At 42.4% G+C, this 18,250-nt stretch overlaps 1 protein-coding gene across 8 annotated transcripts in view; it reads left to right on the forward strand.

Moving 5' to 3' along the window:
- YAP1 (Yes1 associated transcriptional regulator) overlaps window positions 1-18,250 on the forward strand; it is a 134,043-nt gene that overhangs the window by 31,103 nt on the left and 84,690 nt on the right. The gene's annotated exons all lie outside the window — the stretch shown is intronic.

The raw sequence follows: 18,250 nt of genomic DNA on the forward strand, positions 1-18,250 counted from the left end.
CTTCCTTGTTGGGACTGTGCCTCAAATTGAGAAGAATTCTGAAGACAGTCTGTCCTATGAAGAGCTGAATGTTGGCTGTCGACGAAAGAAACTGAACACTGCCTTACAAAGACAAAGATGCTGCACTGGAGTATTACTTGTGGTATTGCTTGCTTTGACTGCATTCACAATGACGACATTAGACAGTGATACGGCATTGCTCCAATCACCGACAAGATGAGAGAAGCTCAACTTCAATGGTACGGCCATGCTCTGTGTGCCAATGACGATACGCTGGCGCAGAAGAGCCTTCAATTGGAGGCCAGTGGCAAATACCAAAGGGCTGTTTGAAGCAGAGCTGGCTTGACACATTGCATGACATGAAAATCGCCCACCTACACCCGAGCAAGGCACGCGACCGAGAGAAATGGCGACTCTGATCCAGAATAGTGGACCCCGCCACCATATGGGACAAACGCTGAAGAGTTCAAAGTGTGTGAATTATGCTTAAGTTGACATCATTGATTTAGCTGCACATGATTCAAATCAATTTGCTTGATATGAATTGGTATGTGAAAAGTTTGATATGACAGTACACTGGTGACTAGAGGCAGTACCTACCAGCTGTTTTTTCTATGTTTTGTCTATGGCCATACTACCCTGTTTTTTTCACTCAGAATTCCTGCCAACTACTTTTCTCCGTGTGCAGTACTTTTTTTAGTCGTTCCTCCCCTTCTCCTCTCCAGTCTGGGTGGAAAAAACAGTTAAAAGGGGTGCTTTGAGGTGTGTGTGAAAGAAATAGCTGGAGAAAGAGATGGAAGCAGCCCTTCCCCTGCCGTTCTGCTCCTCAAATTCACAGTCTCTCCAAGTCTGTTTCAGGGTTTGTGTATGTTTTAAGTGTATGAGGGGAAAACATGTCTAGTCCAAGTCTCGGTTTTGATATTTTTACTTCTGATAAACTTGGCTTTTCCAGCAGAACATGACTAGATAGTTGCTAGAAGAGACAAAAATGGTTTGATCACTCTGGATGACCTAGAAGTGGAATGCAAAATGGAAGGTTGTAGACTGTATTCTTTTACATTGGCTGACTGGTGAAAGGGGCAATATTGACTCCTTCTGTTGTCCCTGACCATCTTCTCTGCTTGTGTAACTCCTATCTCATTTGAACAATGAGGTGCACAGCCTATTCTTATATCCGGGAGTTAGCTTGAAGTGTTGCTCAGCGAACAGGAAGTGTAAATATGTGAATCTCTTGCATCATCTCTAACATCTCAATGCAAAGGATAAGGACTATAGCCCTCCATTTTGCAGTCCCTTTCCTGGTCATACTGAGAGATCAAAGCTTTTATATCTTTGAGCACATGGTGGTCCATGGTCCGCATACAGCCCACAAGGCCCTTGTTGGCACCTTCTGAGAGCCCAGCCACAGCCCCCACCAATGCCTCCTTCCACTTCAACATTTTTCGGTCTCCCCGCTGTGCTGTTCCAGCTTCTCCTTTGGAGAAGGAGTGTCTGCTGCTTGTGTCCTGATTTTCGGTGGAATTCAGTGACATCACATCAGTGCTAACTACTTCCAGGTTGTCATAACCAGGAGTAATGCAAGGGTCATCCACACCTCCCCCCGATGCCCAAAGTTGGATCATCCTTTTCTAGCAACTGTCTAGCACAGTGTTACTCAAACTGTGGGTCGGGACCCACTAGGTGGGTTGTGAGCCAATTTCAGGTGGGTCCCCATTCATTTCAATATTTTATTTTTAATATATTAGACTTCTACTCTACATATGCTTTTAACAATGGTAGTAAATGGTACATAAGAACAGCCCCACTGGATCAGGCCATAGGCCCATCTAGTCCAGCTTCCTGTATCTCACAGCGGCCCACCAAATGCCCCAGGGAGCACACCAGATAACAAGAGCCCTGCATCCTGGTGCCCTCCCTTGCATCTGGCATTCTGACATAGCCCTTTTCTAAAATCAGGAGGTTGCACATACACATCATGGCTTGTACCCCGTAATGGATTTTTCCTCCAGAAACTTGTCCAATCCCCTTGTAAAGGCGTCCAGGCCAGACGCCATCACCACATCCCTTGGTAAGTGTGGGTAGGATTGCAACCTAGGATTGTCAAAAATTTTCCTGCTTGATTATGTCACTTCTGGTCATGACATCACTTCCGGTGGGTCCTGACAAATTCTCATTCTAAAAAGTGTGTCCCAGTGCTAAATGTGTGAGAACCACTAGTCTAACCGAAAGATGGGCCTGTGGCAACTGCAAGTGATTTTACATGGGCTGTGTTAAGAGTTTCTACTTGGATGAGATGTGAAAAAGCTCTTCCTTCATGACACACAATTTTTGTGCCTAAAGCAACTTTTAGACCTAAGGACTTTGAACCTGAGGGTTCTTTTAGTTGTACTGAACCTTTCAGAGAACTACGTTTTGTGGTCTTATGGTTAACAAAGACTTATTGCCACAAATGGAAGCCCAACTTGGCAGCTAAGAGTTCAGTCCTTCAGATGATGCCCACTGAGCTCCCATTCATTTGTTTGAAGCTTGAATTGGCAAAATATTTCCTCGTTTTGCCTCTAGAAGAGTATTTACAAAGGGCTTGTGGAGTATGCAAATAGAAAGCTGAACAGTCGCATCTGTGTTCCTTTTGAATGCTTCCTTTTGGGCAGCTGTAGATTGACATTGCAGTGAACTATGAATTGGGGGCTCTGCTCTATCCTTTAAGGCAGAAAGCAGGCTTTAATTAGCAACAGATGATAGCTTGCAGACCCATATCTTGAAGGAGAAGGGTTTTCCCCCCAGGTGTGCTTTGCTTATTCTCTAATGCAAAAAAGTCGATGGCTCAAATTCTCATGCTCATGCATCTGATCCCTGCATAGACTCCTTAATCATGCTCCATGCTGTGGCAGTGGTTACCGATCACCCCAGCTGTCTTATGTTGTTAACTTTCTCTGCAGGAAGCTGTTCATCCAGGGAGTTTGTCAACAACTTCCTATTTTCTTTCTAGGGGGTAGTATAACTTCCTGAATTATGTTGTAGGAGGTTTTGGGTTGGTTTCTGTGGGTGCTCTTGTAGGCCTTGATAGGGAGGCTTAACATTAGGTTTGCAACAGAATGTTAGCATGTGCCAAAGTATGTATGGTTGGTCCCTAAGGAACTGGGTACAGTTTGTTCTACATAGAATTTCATTAGGTAAACCCCACCACTTTGTCTGAAAATCACAGTAGACTGTAGTTAAGGCAATATGTACCTTCACCCCTAAAATTAGAATTCTGCATCTAACTTGGGTTTTGTGATGATGAAATCTCAGTTCTACAGCCTGTGAAAATTAAACATATTGTATCTTAGTTTGCATAAGTCTGCAACCTTTTCTGCTTTGTGTAGTTCAATGTTTCTTAAACTGTGGGTCAGAATCCACGAGGTGGGTCACAAGACAATTCTAGGTGAGTCCCCATTCATTTCAATATGTATTTTATTTTTAATATATTGGGTTGCCATGGTGTGTTGTTTAATTTGGGTAAATGTTATAGATCTGTACTTTTAACAGGCTAATATGTATATTCTTTTAAAAATGATAGTCATGGGGCTGACTCTGGGTAAATATAGATAGGTTTGCTGCCTTTAGGATGTTTGGGGATTTTTTTAAACAAATCAGCAACTGCCTGGGAGGCTTAGGAGGGTGGTTCTTTATTTTAAATAGATTTTAAAACTTATTCAAAACTTTTAATTTACGTACTTATTTACTTAACTAATTAGATTTGATTTTATCATATGGGGGGTTATTAAAAAATTTTCAGCTTGATAGTGTCACTTCTGGCCACTACATCACTTCCAGGTCAGTGGCATCACTTCTGGTGGGTCCTGATAGAATGTCATTTTAAAAAGTGGGCCCTGGTGCTAAAAAGTTTGAAAACCACTAGTGTAGTTAGTTCTGGTTTGCTCGTCACGTGAAGTGAAAAACTATGTAGGGAATTGAAGGTCCCACTCTCTTGCCAGTGGAAACATGATTTGGCAGTAAGCGATGTGTAAGGGTTGAAATGTTCATTACACTGAATTCTGCAGCCAACTCTTCATACTGCATAATTGTATGCAGCCATATCTGTATTATGTATCATAATTACAGCCATATCTGTAGTGTAAAAAGGAGAATTCTGCCTATTTGACCTCTGATTAAAAACTTGCCTTTCTTATGGAATAGCATCCAAATCCTCCTCAACCTGGACCTTAATTGAGTCTTTCGCTACAAATCTGATTCATTTTGATAATTTTGACCAACACTTGGAGAATGTGTTTGGAGATGTTGTGCCTACTTTGTTATAGGGTGTGTGTTTAATCATGTGTACATTTTTATGGCTGACTGTTGCTGCTTTTTTCCCATTTCTGCTTTGTTCAGTTGGTTGAACTCCAAGTGTGATTTGTTCTGCAGGGTTCTGTTTTTGGTGTGCTGGTCTATGTGCATGATCACATTTGATGTGACTTGTAGTCCGGATAAAAAGCACAATATTGGTGTAAACAAGTTGCACTTTCTGCTCAATATCTCTACCACCAAAATCCAGTGGTGTGGTGGTGATAATGGTTTGCAGTTAGGAAGCATGTGAAACTTTGAGGGGGGACTTTAAAATTCTGTTGCGGTATGTCTCTCGCTGCATACTTTCGAAGCCCAAAGTGAGAAAACACCCATCTGAAGTAAATGACCCTATATATTCCTTGTGTAGGCTGTCATTCTTTCAAGGAGCACTCTGGGTGACACATCTGGAGATATTTTGTGTTTTAGTTGCATAGCAATCTGAAGTAGGATCATGAACTGCTCAAGACTTGGATGGGAAGCTGTCTGAGAACTAGATATACTGCTTTGAGCTCCTTGGAGAGAGGTGAGAAAAAACGAAACACTTGGAGAGCTTCTCGGAACTTAATTTTACAATTGTTTCCTAAGGAGCATGGGCTGACTTTGCTGATCTCTCTGGGTCCCCAAATTTCTTAAGGACCCTACAACCCTTGGGAGCGCATTTTTTCTCAAGGTTGCTGAGGGAAGCAAAGATCAACACCCCTCCCCCACATAAATGAGACTGCTTTTGCTTATGAGGAAAAAAATCTTAAGTGTACTTAATCACAGTACACTGGCTCTTAGGATTTGGGAACAACAGGTTCAAGTTCCAATTAGGTTTAAGCAGATTTCATGTTTCTAGTGTATATTGTTATGGGGGGGGGGAATTGAAAGGAGGCAGATGAGTTTTATATCCATAGTGACCTGAGGATAATGTCTTTCCATGTCTGCTCCACAGTCCTGACTCTTAAAGAACTAATGTGTTGTCTATGCATTCTGGCATACTTTGATAGAGCTTGCATGGTAATAGAGGCATTACATGGTAATGGATTCCTTCTAGCATGCATGCGCTTTGCATGTGCAGATATTAAAAAAAATTAAATCTCTTGCATGTGGTTTTAGAAAAGTTCTTGTTGGATACAGATGAAAGCAAAAGATTTTCCTGTAACCTGCACCCTTTAAGTTTGCTGTGATAAATACTGTAGTATAAAAGGCTGAACAGAAAGTGAAGGCTTGCACAATAACTCGACTATCTGGAGAGATGGGGGAGTGTCTGCCTATTTGTCTTGATCATCTTGAGGCTGGGCTAGGCAGAGGGGAGCACAGGCAGCTCAGTGGGTGGGCATCTGAGGAAAGTGTGACATGTTAAATACCACACTGAGCTAAAAAAAAAAAAAAGCCCCACCACTGATAACATTGAAGTGAGTTCTCTGCAGTGTGTGGAGCTGTTGGAAAAAGAAGACTGTAAAGCAGGGATTTTAAGCAGGCAGACTGACTGCTTTAGATCACATGATGAAACATAAAATCTTGCTATTATAACTTCTGGGAACTGTCTGACTTTGAAGCAAGTAGCAGTCTCTCTAATAACAGTGCAGTATATTAGCATTTGTTCATCAAGGGCAGTGTGGTGCAGGTGTAGATAGTTTTGTGTCCTGCTGTTCATTATTGCGCTCCTTGACTGTGTGTAGCCGCTGCCTACTCTGTTCTGCCAACTAGTTTTGAAGGTTAAGAACATAAAGAACACAAGAACAGCCCCACTGGATCAGGCCATAGGCCCATCTAGTTCAGCTTCCTGTATCTCACAGCGGCCCACCAAATGCCCCAGGGAGCACACCAGATAACAAGAGACCTGCATCCTGGTGCCCTCCCTTGCATTGGCATTCTGACATAATCTATTTCTAAAATCAGGAGGTTGTGCATACACATCATGGCTTGTAACCTGTAATGGATTTTTCCTCCAGTAACCTGTCCAATCCCCTTTTAAAGGCATCCAGGCCAGATGCCGTCAGCACATCCTGTGGCAAGGAGTTCCACAGACCATCCACACGCTGAGTAAAGAAATATTTTCTTTTGTTTGTCCTAACTCTCCCAACACTCAATTTTAGTGGATGTCCCCTGGTTCTGGTGTTATGTGAGAGTGTAAAGAGCATCTCTCTGTCCACTTTATCCTTCCCATGCATAATTTTGTCTCAATCAGGTGTCCCCCCAGGCGCCTCTTTTCTAGGCTGAAGAGGCCCAAACGCCGTAGCCTTTCCTCATAAGGAAGGTGCCCCAGCCTAGTAATCATCTTAGTCACTCTCTTTTGCACCTTTTCCATTTCCACTATGTCTTTTTTGAGATGCGGCGACCAGAACCGAACACAATACTCCAGTTGTGACCTTACCATAGATTTGTACAACAGCATTATAATATTAGCCGTTTTGTTCTCAATACCTTTCCTAATGATCCCAAGCATAGAATTGGCCTTCTTCACTGCTGCTGCACATTGGGTCGACACTTTCATCAACCTGTCCACCCCCCTCCCCCCAAGATCTGTCTCCTGATCTGTCACGTACAGCTCAAAACCCATCAGCCTATATGTGAAGTTGGTTCTGGCATTTCAAAAGTACTTTATGGCAAATTAAACTAGGATTTTTTTTTAAATCCCACAAGGTGCACAGAATTAGGAATCTGGTTTTCTGATTGCAACCCTTGCATACAGTTTGCCATTCAATTCTTTTTTTAGATTTACTTTCTTGCCTATAGAGTGGCAGCACTTTCGTATTGTATATATTTTTGCAACTGTGAGAGCTTTTTTAAGAGGGGAAGCTGTTTCAGCAAGAATGCCATAGTTACAATGCATGGGATTTTTCTTGTGGGGGAAGGTGCAGGAATAGGTGCAGGAATAATCTACACTTATATTGCAACACATATTGCAATATAAGTGCATTTGGTATTCCAGCAAATGGAAGAGTAAACAATTCTTAATCGCTGAATGAATTGAGTTATCTGTTTGTTCCTTGGATGTACAGACTTTTTAGTGCTTTTGTTGTTAATGAGGCAAATTAGTAGTATGTAGTATTCGTCCTGCAGCCATATTTGTTAGGGGCTAGTGGAATAGGAAAGACTGGTTACTTATAGTAGTTCACAGTTGAGGCCAAAGTAGATGTGATTGCTGCTGACGTGGTGGGTGAAACTCTGGCCAATCTCGGTTGACTATAAATTGAGGATGGGCAGTTTTAAGTTCTTCTAAGAGCAGTGTTCTTCAACCTGTGGGTTGTTACCCCATGGGGTTGCGAAGCATCATGGGGGGGGGGTTGAAACGTCTTTCAAAGCCTGTGCAAGAGAGGGCTTGGATCCAATCCAACAATGGTACTGCCTTATCAAAACTGAGACCTTGATAAAATCCTGCACAGCCTCTTCTCGCTATCTTGTCCTGCAGCTCCTAAGGCCAACCCTGCTCAGTATACTATCTCACTAGGTTGTTGTGAAGACCCAAGAGGTAGGGGGAAACAGGCGGGCTAGCTGGGGAGGGGTGGGAAGATTGGGTCCTGAGAGTGGGGCAGGATCAGCGATGGGTCTCCAGTCTCTTATTTATTAGGGCTGTGGCACAAAAAAGATTAAAGACCACCATTCTAGATAGAGCCTGGGTTCCCAACCCATAGTCCGCGGACCATAGGTGGTCCGCAAGACCTTGCTAGGTGGTCCGCAAGTTCTCCTGAGAAAAAATAACAAAGCCTCTAAAAAAAGCAGACTGCCTTGCCAGGGAGCAGAGCGGCAGAGGGGGAGACAAGTCTCTGCAGGCTTCCTTCCTTTCTTTCTACATGGGGTGATGGAGGGGCAGGCGATCAAACTTACTGGCAATGAGCAGCAGGGGGATGAAGAGCCCAGTCCTATGCATGTTTGCTCAGAAGTAAGCCCCATTATAATCAATGGTGCTTACTCCCAGTCAAGTGTGATATTGGAGCCTCAGAGCCCAATCCTAGGCATGTCTACTCAGAAGTATGCCCCATTTTAGTCAATGGGGCTTACTTCCAGGAAAGTGCAGATAGGATTGTAGCCTCCCTTGCCAGCTGGTTCCCGATGGGGACTTGAATTGTGAAAAGTCCCAGCACTGCCTCCTTTGCAATCATGCTCAGCCTTGCTTAGAAGTGTTTCTCAGGAAGGGGGGGGGAATCACTACAGACACCTTGCACTGATCTGGGCTCCCTTCTGCTCCTTCCCCCACTGTAAGTTTGGCAAATGCTGGCACTGATCTGGGCTTTTCCCTTCTCCTCCTTCTCCTCTTCCCCTTTAAGTGCCTCTTTCCCCCACTCCAAGTTTGGCAAATTTGGCCATGGCTGTGTTACAGCTGGGTATGTACCCCTATGCCCACTTACCCATGAGTAAGCCCAATTGAACACACTGGGACTTACTTCTGCGTAAACATGCATAGGATTGCACTGCAAGTGTATTTAAATACCTGCTGTACATTTGTTCATATCTGTAAACAAATATTTGTGAACTGTGTTTCTGTTTTCCTCCTTTTGTCTCATTAACTCTCCAAGCTTAGACTGGAAGATGGCAAGATGCTTATCACAGGGACCTGCTTTTTTGGGCTTCTGTTCTAAAAAGCGCCCTTTACACTGATGTCGCATAATAACAGCAGCAGCTGTTCTACTTGTGATTGTGGAAAGTGATGCTGCAAGGATCTGGATCCAGAGAAAGGAGGACTGCCTGGTCTATATGTCAAAGATTGAGAAGCCCTAACTTGTTAACATCCTCCTTCCCTGCATACTGGTTGCATTTTAGCATGCTTCTCAGCACTTGGGAAGCGGAACAATCACCTTGAAAATTGATCTTCTCTTATTACATATTGTGTGCAGGTGTGGGGTTAATTAATTGATTGATCTTACTACAAACTTAATTGTATTTTTGGGGGTGGAGGGTTGCATGTGGTCCCCGATGATTCCAATTTTTGCTTCAGTGGTCCCTGGGGTTCCAAAGGTTGGGAACCACTAAGGTAGAGCAAAAGAATGAAAGAAGTCTTTCCACGTTATCTAACAGGATGTTTCTCTTTAGCCAAGTTCCAATACTCACCTGGGGGAAAAGCATTTTGAGAAAGTAAGAAGCATGTGTGTGGAAGGTTCAGCTGCTGTGTTTTTGCTCTAAAAAGTGCCCCTTTCCTTCATACAATTTGGGCAGACCTGGGTTTAAGCAAACATGTCAACTGCCTTAGCATCTAGTTTGGACATAAAAGAAAATCAAAACTTCAAATTGAAAGCAGACATTGTTGATTTAGCCAAGAGAAGTTGTTTCATCATGTCTCCAGCTGCCCAAGTACTGCAGCTAAAGATTCTCTAGCAACTAAACATTGCCGCTTTGGAAGTACTCTTACTTGCACAAGGCTTGACCTTTCCAGAGTGGCAGATGAAGTTGGTTATAAATCACAGCATCCGGTCATCTAACCGTTCATCCTTCACTTCCTCTGGCCCCACTTCACATAGTTAACAAGTTAACTTGTTAAAACTTGTTGATTTTTAACTGGTATAGCAAGTCCTCAAAGTTGTTGATAGGGTCTTGGAAACAAGCAACTTTAAGCAAAATAACTTGTAATGAAACCAGTTTTGCCATAGGCTAACTGATATACATAAACAAGAGTTGCATTCCTACAGCATATTTCTGGTCACCAAAACATTACCAAACTTCAGAACAAAGACCGTAAATACTTGTAATATTAAACACTGAAATAAACGTAAGCTGTCCAGGCTGGAGAAAACCCACGTGGACATGGGGGAACATGCAGACTCCACACAGACAGTGGCCCTGGCCTGGAATCGGTCCCCCCCAATCATCCTTTATAATAAAACAACTTTAAATGAGAACTTATCATGTGGCAAGCAAGATATCTTAACAGAATGATAGGATCACCAAGAAAATTTTGTTAAAAGAGAAATATCCCATTTTGAAATTCATAGGCTTTCTAAACAAGCTTGTATACCCTGAAATGTTGATTTGCAGCTAAATAGAACTTTTCTGCAATTCAGGATCACAACATTGTGTGTGTGAGATGTAGCCCACATACCTTTGCGCTGTGGAATTATGCCTTTGTAGAAACAAGAGACAGATATTTTGTTGCTCTCTATACTTTTGCAAAGGGGACATAGATCAAAATATAAAATAAAGGATGTTGCTCCATATTCTAACACCTGTGGTGGCTTGTTGGTCCATGATTACTGTAGGCAATATGACTTGAGCTGCAGTTCTATGTGCAGTTATCTAGGAATCAGTCCCAAAAGAATTTTAAAAATTGAGTTTGTATCCACTTTGATTTCTGCAGGTTGAGCAATGTATTAGGAATACAGTAATTGTTGTAGTATTTGTCTAGTTAGAACCAAATGTGGTGTAATACTGTGGTGCTTGGCCCTGCATGTTTGGTTTTTTTGGAAAGGGCGGGCGGGCCAGTGTGTAAGAGGAACCCTGTGCTTTGTCACTATCCCAGTCCAGATGGGGACTCCTGTGTCTGCTGTTTACATTGAAAAGGGTGCATGGCCTAATGAAACAATTAATTGCTTATCAACTTAGATTGGCCTTTAAAGGTGGTAGCCATTTAGCATTACAGTGATGATGGCATAGTTAATATATAAATGGTATACTTGGTGAAAATGCATTTTCTGAAAAGCATTTTTTGTGAAGAGCATTTTGAGAAATGTAGTTTATTTTTAAGAGAAGTGTTTGCTTTTATTATTCTATAGTTTGATTTTATAAGGCTTGATTTGGAGAACTAGAGGACTGCAGGTTGTCCTTGAGATCATTTCTATTGGATGTTAGTAATTTTAGCAGTGTTAGTGAAGGGGGAGTAAAGCATATTGTGAGTTGTTAAAAATTTAACCTTAGGGTGTGGTGTTCTTGGCTTGAGGACTGCTTCACTTAACCAGCTTGTCCTGAGAACTCCAGCCTGCTTTAAAAATTTCTGGCTGCATTTTGAGAAATCAGAGTGATTAACAGATGTGTGTTGCCTTCAGATGGACACTTTGCCCTGGATTAATGGACTAGATTAGAAAATGAGGCCCTATAATGGTGATAGGTGTTTTGGGATCAGTACTGAAGAAGAGTTCTTAATAAATACAGGGTTGACTCTGCTGATCGTTGTAGAGCTAGAGATGTACTACCCAGCAATGTACTTTTTTCTTCAGTAGGTGGTATGGACTGTTGCTGGGGGCATGTGGGCTTCATGGTTTGGAAACTGACTGAATGTTTGTATTGGCCTTTAGTTTAACCTCCTGAAGTTCACAGACCAGCTGTTTCATCAGCTGATGGCCAATTTATCCTGCCCTCCATGATGATCTTGGAGATTCTACTTGTCTAAATATAAATGTAATGCTTACCTGTACATTAAAATAAATATCTTTCATCTTTCAAAATTAACCGGAATTGATGGATATATTTTTAAGGAAAAAAAATTCCTACAGAATAGGAAAAATTCCTATTCTGGGCACATAGAATCAGGTTTTCTAAAATGGGATATGGAACTCCCATGAGTGCATTTGCAGGGCTCTTCCTATCTGATGCCAGATATATCAAAATGCCAGATGCAAGGGAGGGCACCAGGATGCAGGTCTCTTGTTATCTGGTGTGCTCCTTGGAGCATTTGGTGGACTGCTGTGAGATACAGGAAGCTGGACTAGATGGGCCTGTGGCCTGATCCAGTGGGGCTGTCCTTATGTTCTGATAATCACAGATGATGTCCCAGTCCCCAGCACCCAGAGAAATACATGCATCTGAGATGGGCCAGTGTTGTGCTTCTGTTCTTCCTCTCTCCCTGGGAAATGGGAAACAGCAGAGACCTTTCTGCTCTGGTTAGGACCAGAGCAAAAACAGAGCCAGGCACTGCTTTACTTCAGATGATCAGTTTATGTCCAAGTTTGGGATGTATGTCTGTGTTTGAGCCATGCTTCAATAAATGGTGAATATCAGGGCTAGAAAATGCCTAACACTTCTCTATATTTGCGTGCAATTTTTTGCGTAGGACTGAGGTGGATCTTCTCTGTGAAGACTAGTAAATTCATTGATGCGGTGTTAGGATTTTTATGCATAGGTTGCATTTAAAAAAGTTGCATAAAATATTTGCACAATCTACCCTTTTGACCCATGCTCTCCATAAACTGGAAGCAGCTAGTGTAAACTGCCCATTCTCGGAGTGAGTTCATGCACTTTTCCTTTTTCGCACAATAATGGAACAGTGAACATGCACCACAAATCAAGCATCAGATTATTTCTTATCGCAGCTATAATACCTGTCAGTGAAGGTAGTTGACCACATTTTGACTTCAGGTTGTTGAGTAATCCGATAAATAAGTGAAGTTCACGTATGTGAACTGGAGCCTTTGTAGTTGGACCAAGTGAAATGAGAACAGGAGGCTGGTGAAAATCTCAGAATAATTTAAAGTCTGAGTTCTAAAGAGACATTGTTGTATTTAGGTAAAATTACTGGTTTTATATATGCTATGCCTCAAAATAGCTATGCATGAGTGATACCTCTGGACAGCATTAACACAAATAGTTAGCATGTACTGTGCTATATGATAATTATCTGAATTACAGCCAGTTCCAAAGCCTATATATTCTGCTTCCTATGGCTGACTTAGATTGCATTCTTAGTCATAGCACCTGTCAAATGTTAGACAACCATTGAAGCCAAACTATAGGAGGCTTTTTAAAGCTTTGTTAACCCCCATAGGCTTGGTTTTGCTTTAGTCAGTAGACTGATTACAATATCCCCTTCTTCTCCAGCAGGACAGGACCATGGTGAGGGGGAGAGTCAAAGCATTTCAAGCCCCCACTATTATCACTGCTGCAGTCTGCAGGGAGCTCCAATCCAACTACTACTGATAAAGAAAAAACCAAGCCAGTCAGAGCTGTTAATGCTTTTATTGTCTCTTGTAGTTGTAGCCCTTAATGGGGATGCGAAATGTAAGCCTTTTCTTATAGAACTGGGTAGTTTTGTGCTGAGCTAATTGGTAATGGAGTCAGAGTGAAGTTGCTCATTTTATTGCTTGGCTATCTGTAAAACATTATGTGATAGTGATGCCACTGCAGTGTAGATATTTAAATTGTAGTGGCTATTCAAGAATGTTTCTCTTTTAGACTGCAGCCCTAGCCAGCACATAGGCTGGCTCAAAGAACTCATACTTCTTGGTGTTGTGAACATGCTGTAAAGTTGGGGAGGCTGGCACGAGGATGAGCGCCGGCCTCCCAGTGCCAGATCCATCCCTGTACCCGATGAGTTCTCGCTGGCCAAGGGAGGGCAGACCACGTTTGGGAGGAGGGTGGGACCGGCCTCTGGCACTTAAGCCAGATCCTAACCCTTCCAAGCAGCCCGACCTAACACCAGGCTGCTCGGCTCTGTGCCACAATTTCACCGGCACAGATCCAAGTAGCCCCATTGGGATGGCTGCCATGTGACACGGGGTAAGGGTAAGGGGAACTCATTCCTTTACTCTGAGTTGCACGGCAGAAGGAAGTTGGGATGTTTTCTCCTGTGGCTTAAATCTACTCATACTGTGCATATAAAGCCTCCTCTGGCTGTGGTATAGTTCTGTTTCTCTTAGGAATTCTTATGTGTTAATAGCATTCTCATATAAGACTGCGAAATTGTACTTTCTGAATGTCGCACATGAAAATAGTCAGTGTGTACACAGTGTGTACTCAATGTTAAGGGACCATGCAATCTGTTGTAGTTGAATCTTACAGTGTAAACCAGTATTTCTTGCAGGACGCAGATACTTTATGGACACCGTGATTTTCATTCTTTCCATTGTAAACACATTTGAAACATTACACTTTGGGTATTCTGTGAATATAGTTCAGGCATGCCTAGGATTTTGTTTGTCCTTGGGCTAGACTGCATTTCATTCAATTCATTCACTATTAAAAATGAGCCTCTTCAAACTTAATGGCACTGTCCAGCTTTGAAATCCTTTTGAAAAGAATAAACATATGCGTTAAGCCTTTTTAATAATGGGAAACATAATGCCAGTGGACTGCTTCTTTAAAAAGGCAAACCAGTGGTGTTCTTCAGTGGGTGTAGAGAGAGCGTTTGAACTGCGCAATGTGAATTCTGTCTCCATCTCTGCCATTGACTCGTTGTAGGGCCTTGAAATATTATTATTGTTGTTGTTGGTTGTTGTTAACAGTATTCATATACCGCTTTTCAACTAAAAGTTCACAAAGCGGTTTACAGAGAAAAATCAAATAACTAAATGGCTCCCTGTCCCAAAAGGGGCTCACAATCTAAAAAGATGCAAAAGAATACCAGCAGACAGCCACCAGAACAGACACTGCTGGGGTGAGATGGGCCAGTTACTCTCCCCCTGCTAAAAAAAGGAGCACCCACTTGAAAAAGTGCCTCTTACCCAATTAGCAGGGAAATATACTTTGATTTGCTTCAATTCATCATCTCAAATTCTGTTAAATGAGTGGTCTTTATGGTTTTGGTCAGCCACTAGTTTGATGGGAGAACCGTTTTTTAAAAGAGAATGGAAAATGGCAGACAGGGATGGAAAATGGCGGACCAGGATGAATGCTACCAGGTCTCATGGCTACCTTTACACAAAATCCGCTCTTCACTGTACTCTGCATAAGAACATACATACCCAGACTTCTTCAGTGAGTGGAGCCCAGACCGCCTCAGAACACTGAAACTATGATGCAATACAGGTTCTCATTTAAGGATAACTGGCACCTCTTTGCAATATCTAAATTATTGAGCAACCTTGCAGTTTAGTAACTTCAAAGCAATGTACTATACATCTCAAAGGGCAATAAAAAAACTTGCAACCTGTTCAGTGCAGCATCTGTGCAGTTTGGCCCCTGAAAAGAGACTTGAGTTTTGATCTTGGTGAATGCAGGGGTTTTGGAGAAACACAGCAGTTAAAATTCCTAAGGAAGTTGGACAAGCTAATGAGATAATGGTGAGGCTATTAAGTTGAAACATAATTACAATTGATAGGATCTTCTGCTTGGGGATAGGATCTGCATGTTTTTAGGGAAGAAAAGGCAAAGGCTGTGCAAAAGTTGTTAAATGCTGAGTAATTGTATCAAGTAAAGTTGCTAGATAAGGGGACAGGATAAAATGCAACCAAAAACTTGCATTGCAAAAGCGGATTACTATATTATAAATTAAAGGCACGTATAATAAATGAGAGAGACAACTGCTAAAGTAACACTTTGCCCATCCCTGGACACGCAGTGCCTGCCAGAATAAATACTGCTTCTAGTAAACACTCCCGTTTGAGCTTTGGCAAATGCCCAGGGAGACCAGGTTCCAGAACTGGAGATCAGCCAATGTGAGCTCCCACAGGCCTCACTTCTATGCCCTGGCCATTCATGTATGTCCTTATTTGTTGGGGATACTTACAGTTGATCGCAGAGAAGTCATGTGAGAGGGGCTAGTCTCTCAAAATATGGAGTCCTGGCTTAGACCAAAGGTCCAGAACCTTGCTTTCCACAGTGGCCAATTGGATGTTCAGGTCTTGAAGGCGAGAGCCCATCTCTTGTTGCATTTTTCCCTGCCACCAGCAACTGGTTTTCAGTGGATGGCTGTCTCTAGATATGAAGATGTCACATAACCTTCATGGCTAGTAGTCAGCATTAGATCTCTCTAATCCTCTTTTTGAACCAGCTGAGCTAGTGCCTGTCACTGCATCTTGTATATAGCAATAGTTGCATCCATACTCTGGTCCCTAACCAGATGAAAGTAAAAAATGGATGAAGGTCAAAGTATGAACTTATTTAGCTTGCAAATTTGTTGTATTATATAATTAATTATATAATACATGATACATATAATACATGTAATTATATAATACATGAAAACGTGTACAAAACCTAAATAAACATAAGAACATTGAATGTCCTGGAGGGTTGGATGAAATTGAATGAAAGAGGAAAGCATGTGGGTGAAATTTGAAATGTGGTTAAATTGAAAATGGCTGAAAGAGCAAAATGAAAGTCAAGGTATTGCTGTGATTTATACAAGATGCACATTGTGTAAGTGATTTATGTGTAGTCTAAGAAGTACATTTCTTAAAAAAACGGAACTGAGAGCACTAGGTCCTGGGCTCTCTAGGACTGTATGTGGAAAGCAAAATTGAAAGGGCAAACAGGGTGATCCAAGAAGCATTTCTGTACTTTCTTTATCTAGTAAATATACTTGCCATCTCTGCTATTGGTATAAAATCCCTTATTTTGTGCTGCTTCTAGAAGGTGCTGATTGTCATTGACCTTATGGAGGTAGTGAGATCCTCTGAGTAAATTGATTGGGTTGGCCTTCAGCATTCCTGGAGAGGTTTTGCTTCTTGAGGTAGAAAATCTTGACTCTGAAACATCCACTCCCATTAAGCCATTTCTGCGCAATGTTGCATATACGTGACAGGGATCAAATGTGTACACCTGCGGGCTGGGCAGAAATGGGTTAACATTGCACAATTCACTTTTGATGGGTGTTTTATTGTGCACATCCCTCTCATTTTTGGTAGTGTTTGTGCAGGAGCTGTTCTTGGTAGCTTGAGCCATGATTCAGATCTGGCTCCTGCTCTTAAAGGTATCTGAAGTCTGCTTTTTGAGGGATCAGCCTCACTCTCCTGATAATGAAGCTGCTAACACTTGATTAAAGAGTGACAAAAATGAGATTCGGGCATATTTGCTTTGTGAGCAGGGCTCAGCAATGCTTAATCAGTTAACACCTCGACATCTGCAGAAATCAATGCTAAAACTGTTGAGAATTCTTCAGCTTTTGCTCTTAAGACTCAGGCTACAGTTCTATCTACACTTTCCTGGGAATATGTATGTATTGGCAACCTTCAGTCTCGAAAGACTATGGTATCGCGCTCTGAAAGGTGGTTCTGGCACAGCGTCTAGTGTGGCTGAAAAGGCCAATCCGGGAGTGACAATCCCTTCCACACCGGGAGCAAGTGCAGTCTGTCCCTGGTCTGTCTCCCTGGCTATGGGCCTTCCTTCTTTGCCTCTTAGCCTCAGACTGTTGGCAAAGTGTCTCTTCAAACTGGGAAAGGCCATGCTGCACAGCCTGCCTCCAAGCGGGCCGCTCAGAGGCCAGGGTTTCCCACTTGTTGAGGTCCATCCCTAAGGCCTTCAGATCCCTCTTGCAGATGTCCTTGTATCGCAGCTGTGGTCTACCTGTAGGGTGCTTTCCTTGCACGAGTTCTCCATAGAGGAGATCCTTTGGGATCCGGCCATCATCCATTCTCACGACATGACCAAGCCAACGCAGGCATCTCTGTTTCAGCAGTGAATACATGCTAGGGATTCCAGCACGTTCCAGGACTGTGTTGTTTGGAACTTTGTCCTGCCAGGTGATGCCGAGGATGCGTCGGAGGCAGCGCATGTGGATCACAATGGAACTTACTGCTGAGGAGGCTTGCATAGGATTGTGCTGTCAGTCAGTACTTGCAGGTGCTAATTTTTTTAAAAAATAGAAAAATAGTCCTATGGAGTGCAGCTTTTTTGTACTCTGGGCCGCAACCTGAATCTGTTTGCGCTGAGCTGCTGAGCAAGTTGGAGATTGCAGGTCATTCTTAAACAATTAATCAATTGATTGATTAACCCTGTAGTTCTTCAGAAGGAACAATTCAGAACCTTTGCCTTGTAAACTTTGCTCTCTTAAGATGCCTTCTAGTTGTTTGCTCTCCCAGTGCAAAGTGGGGATGAATAGGTTAATAACTTCAAAAGCAAGTTTAACTTAGCTGAAATAGCTAAAAAGATCACATGATGGAGTTTAGGAAAGAAAGCCGTTTCTCTCTGTGTGCGCGCGCGTTTGACCATTCCTTTTTAACTTTGCATCAGGTAGGATATGTGCAGGAATAACCCAGCACAAAATCACACAGCATGTTGCACAAAAAGCTTCAGGGGACTGTTTCCATATTCACTTTGAACCACAGCTTAGGATTGTGTGTTCCAGCAAAGTTTC

Source organism: Tiliqua scincoides, chromosome 3 (genome assembly GCF_035046505.1).
Source record: "Tiliqua scincoides isolate rTilSci1 chromosome 3, rTilSci1.hap2, whole genome shotgun sequence".
Classification (NCBI taxonomy): domain Eukaryota; kingdom Metazoa; phylum Chordata; class Lepidosauria; order Squamata; family Scincidae; genus Tiliqua; species Tiliqua scincoides.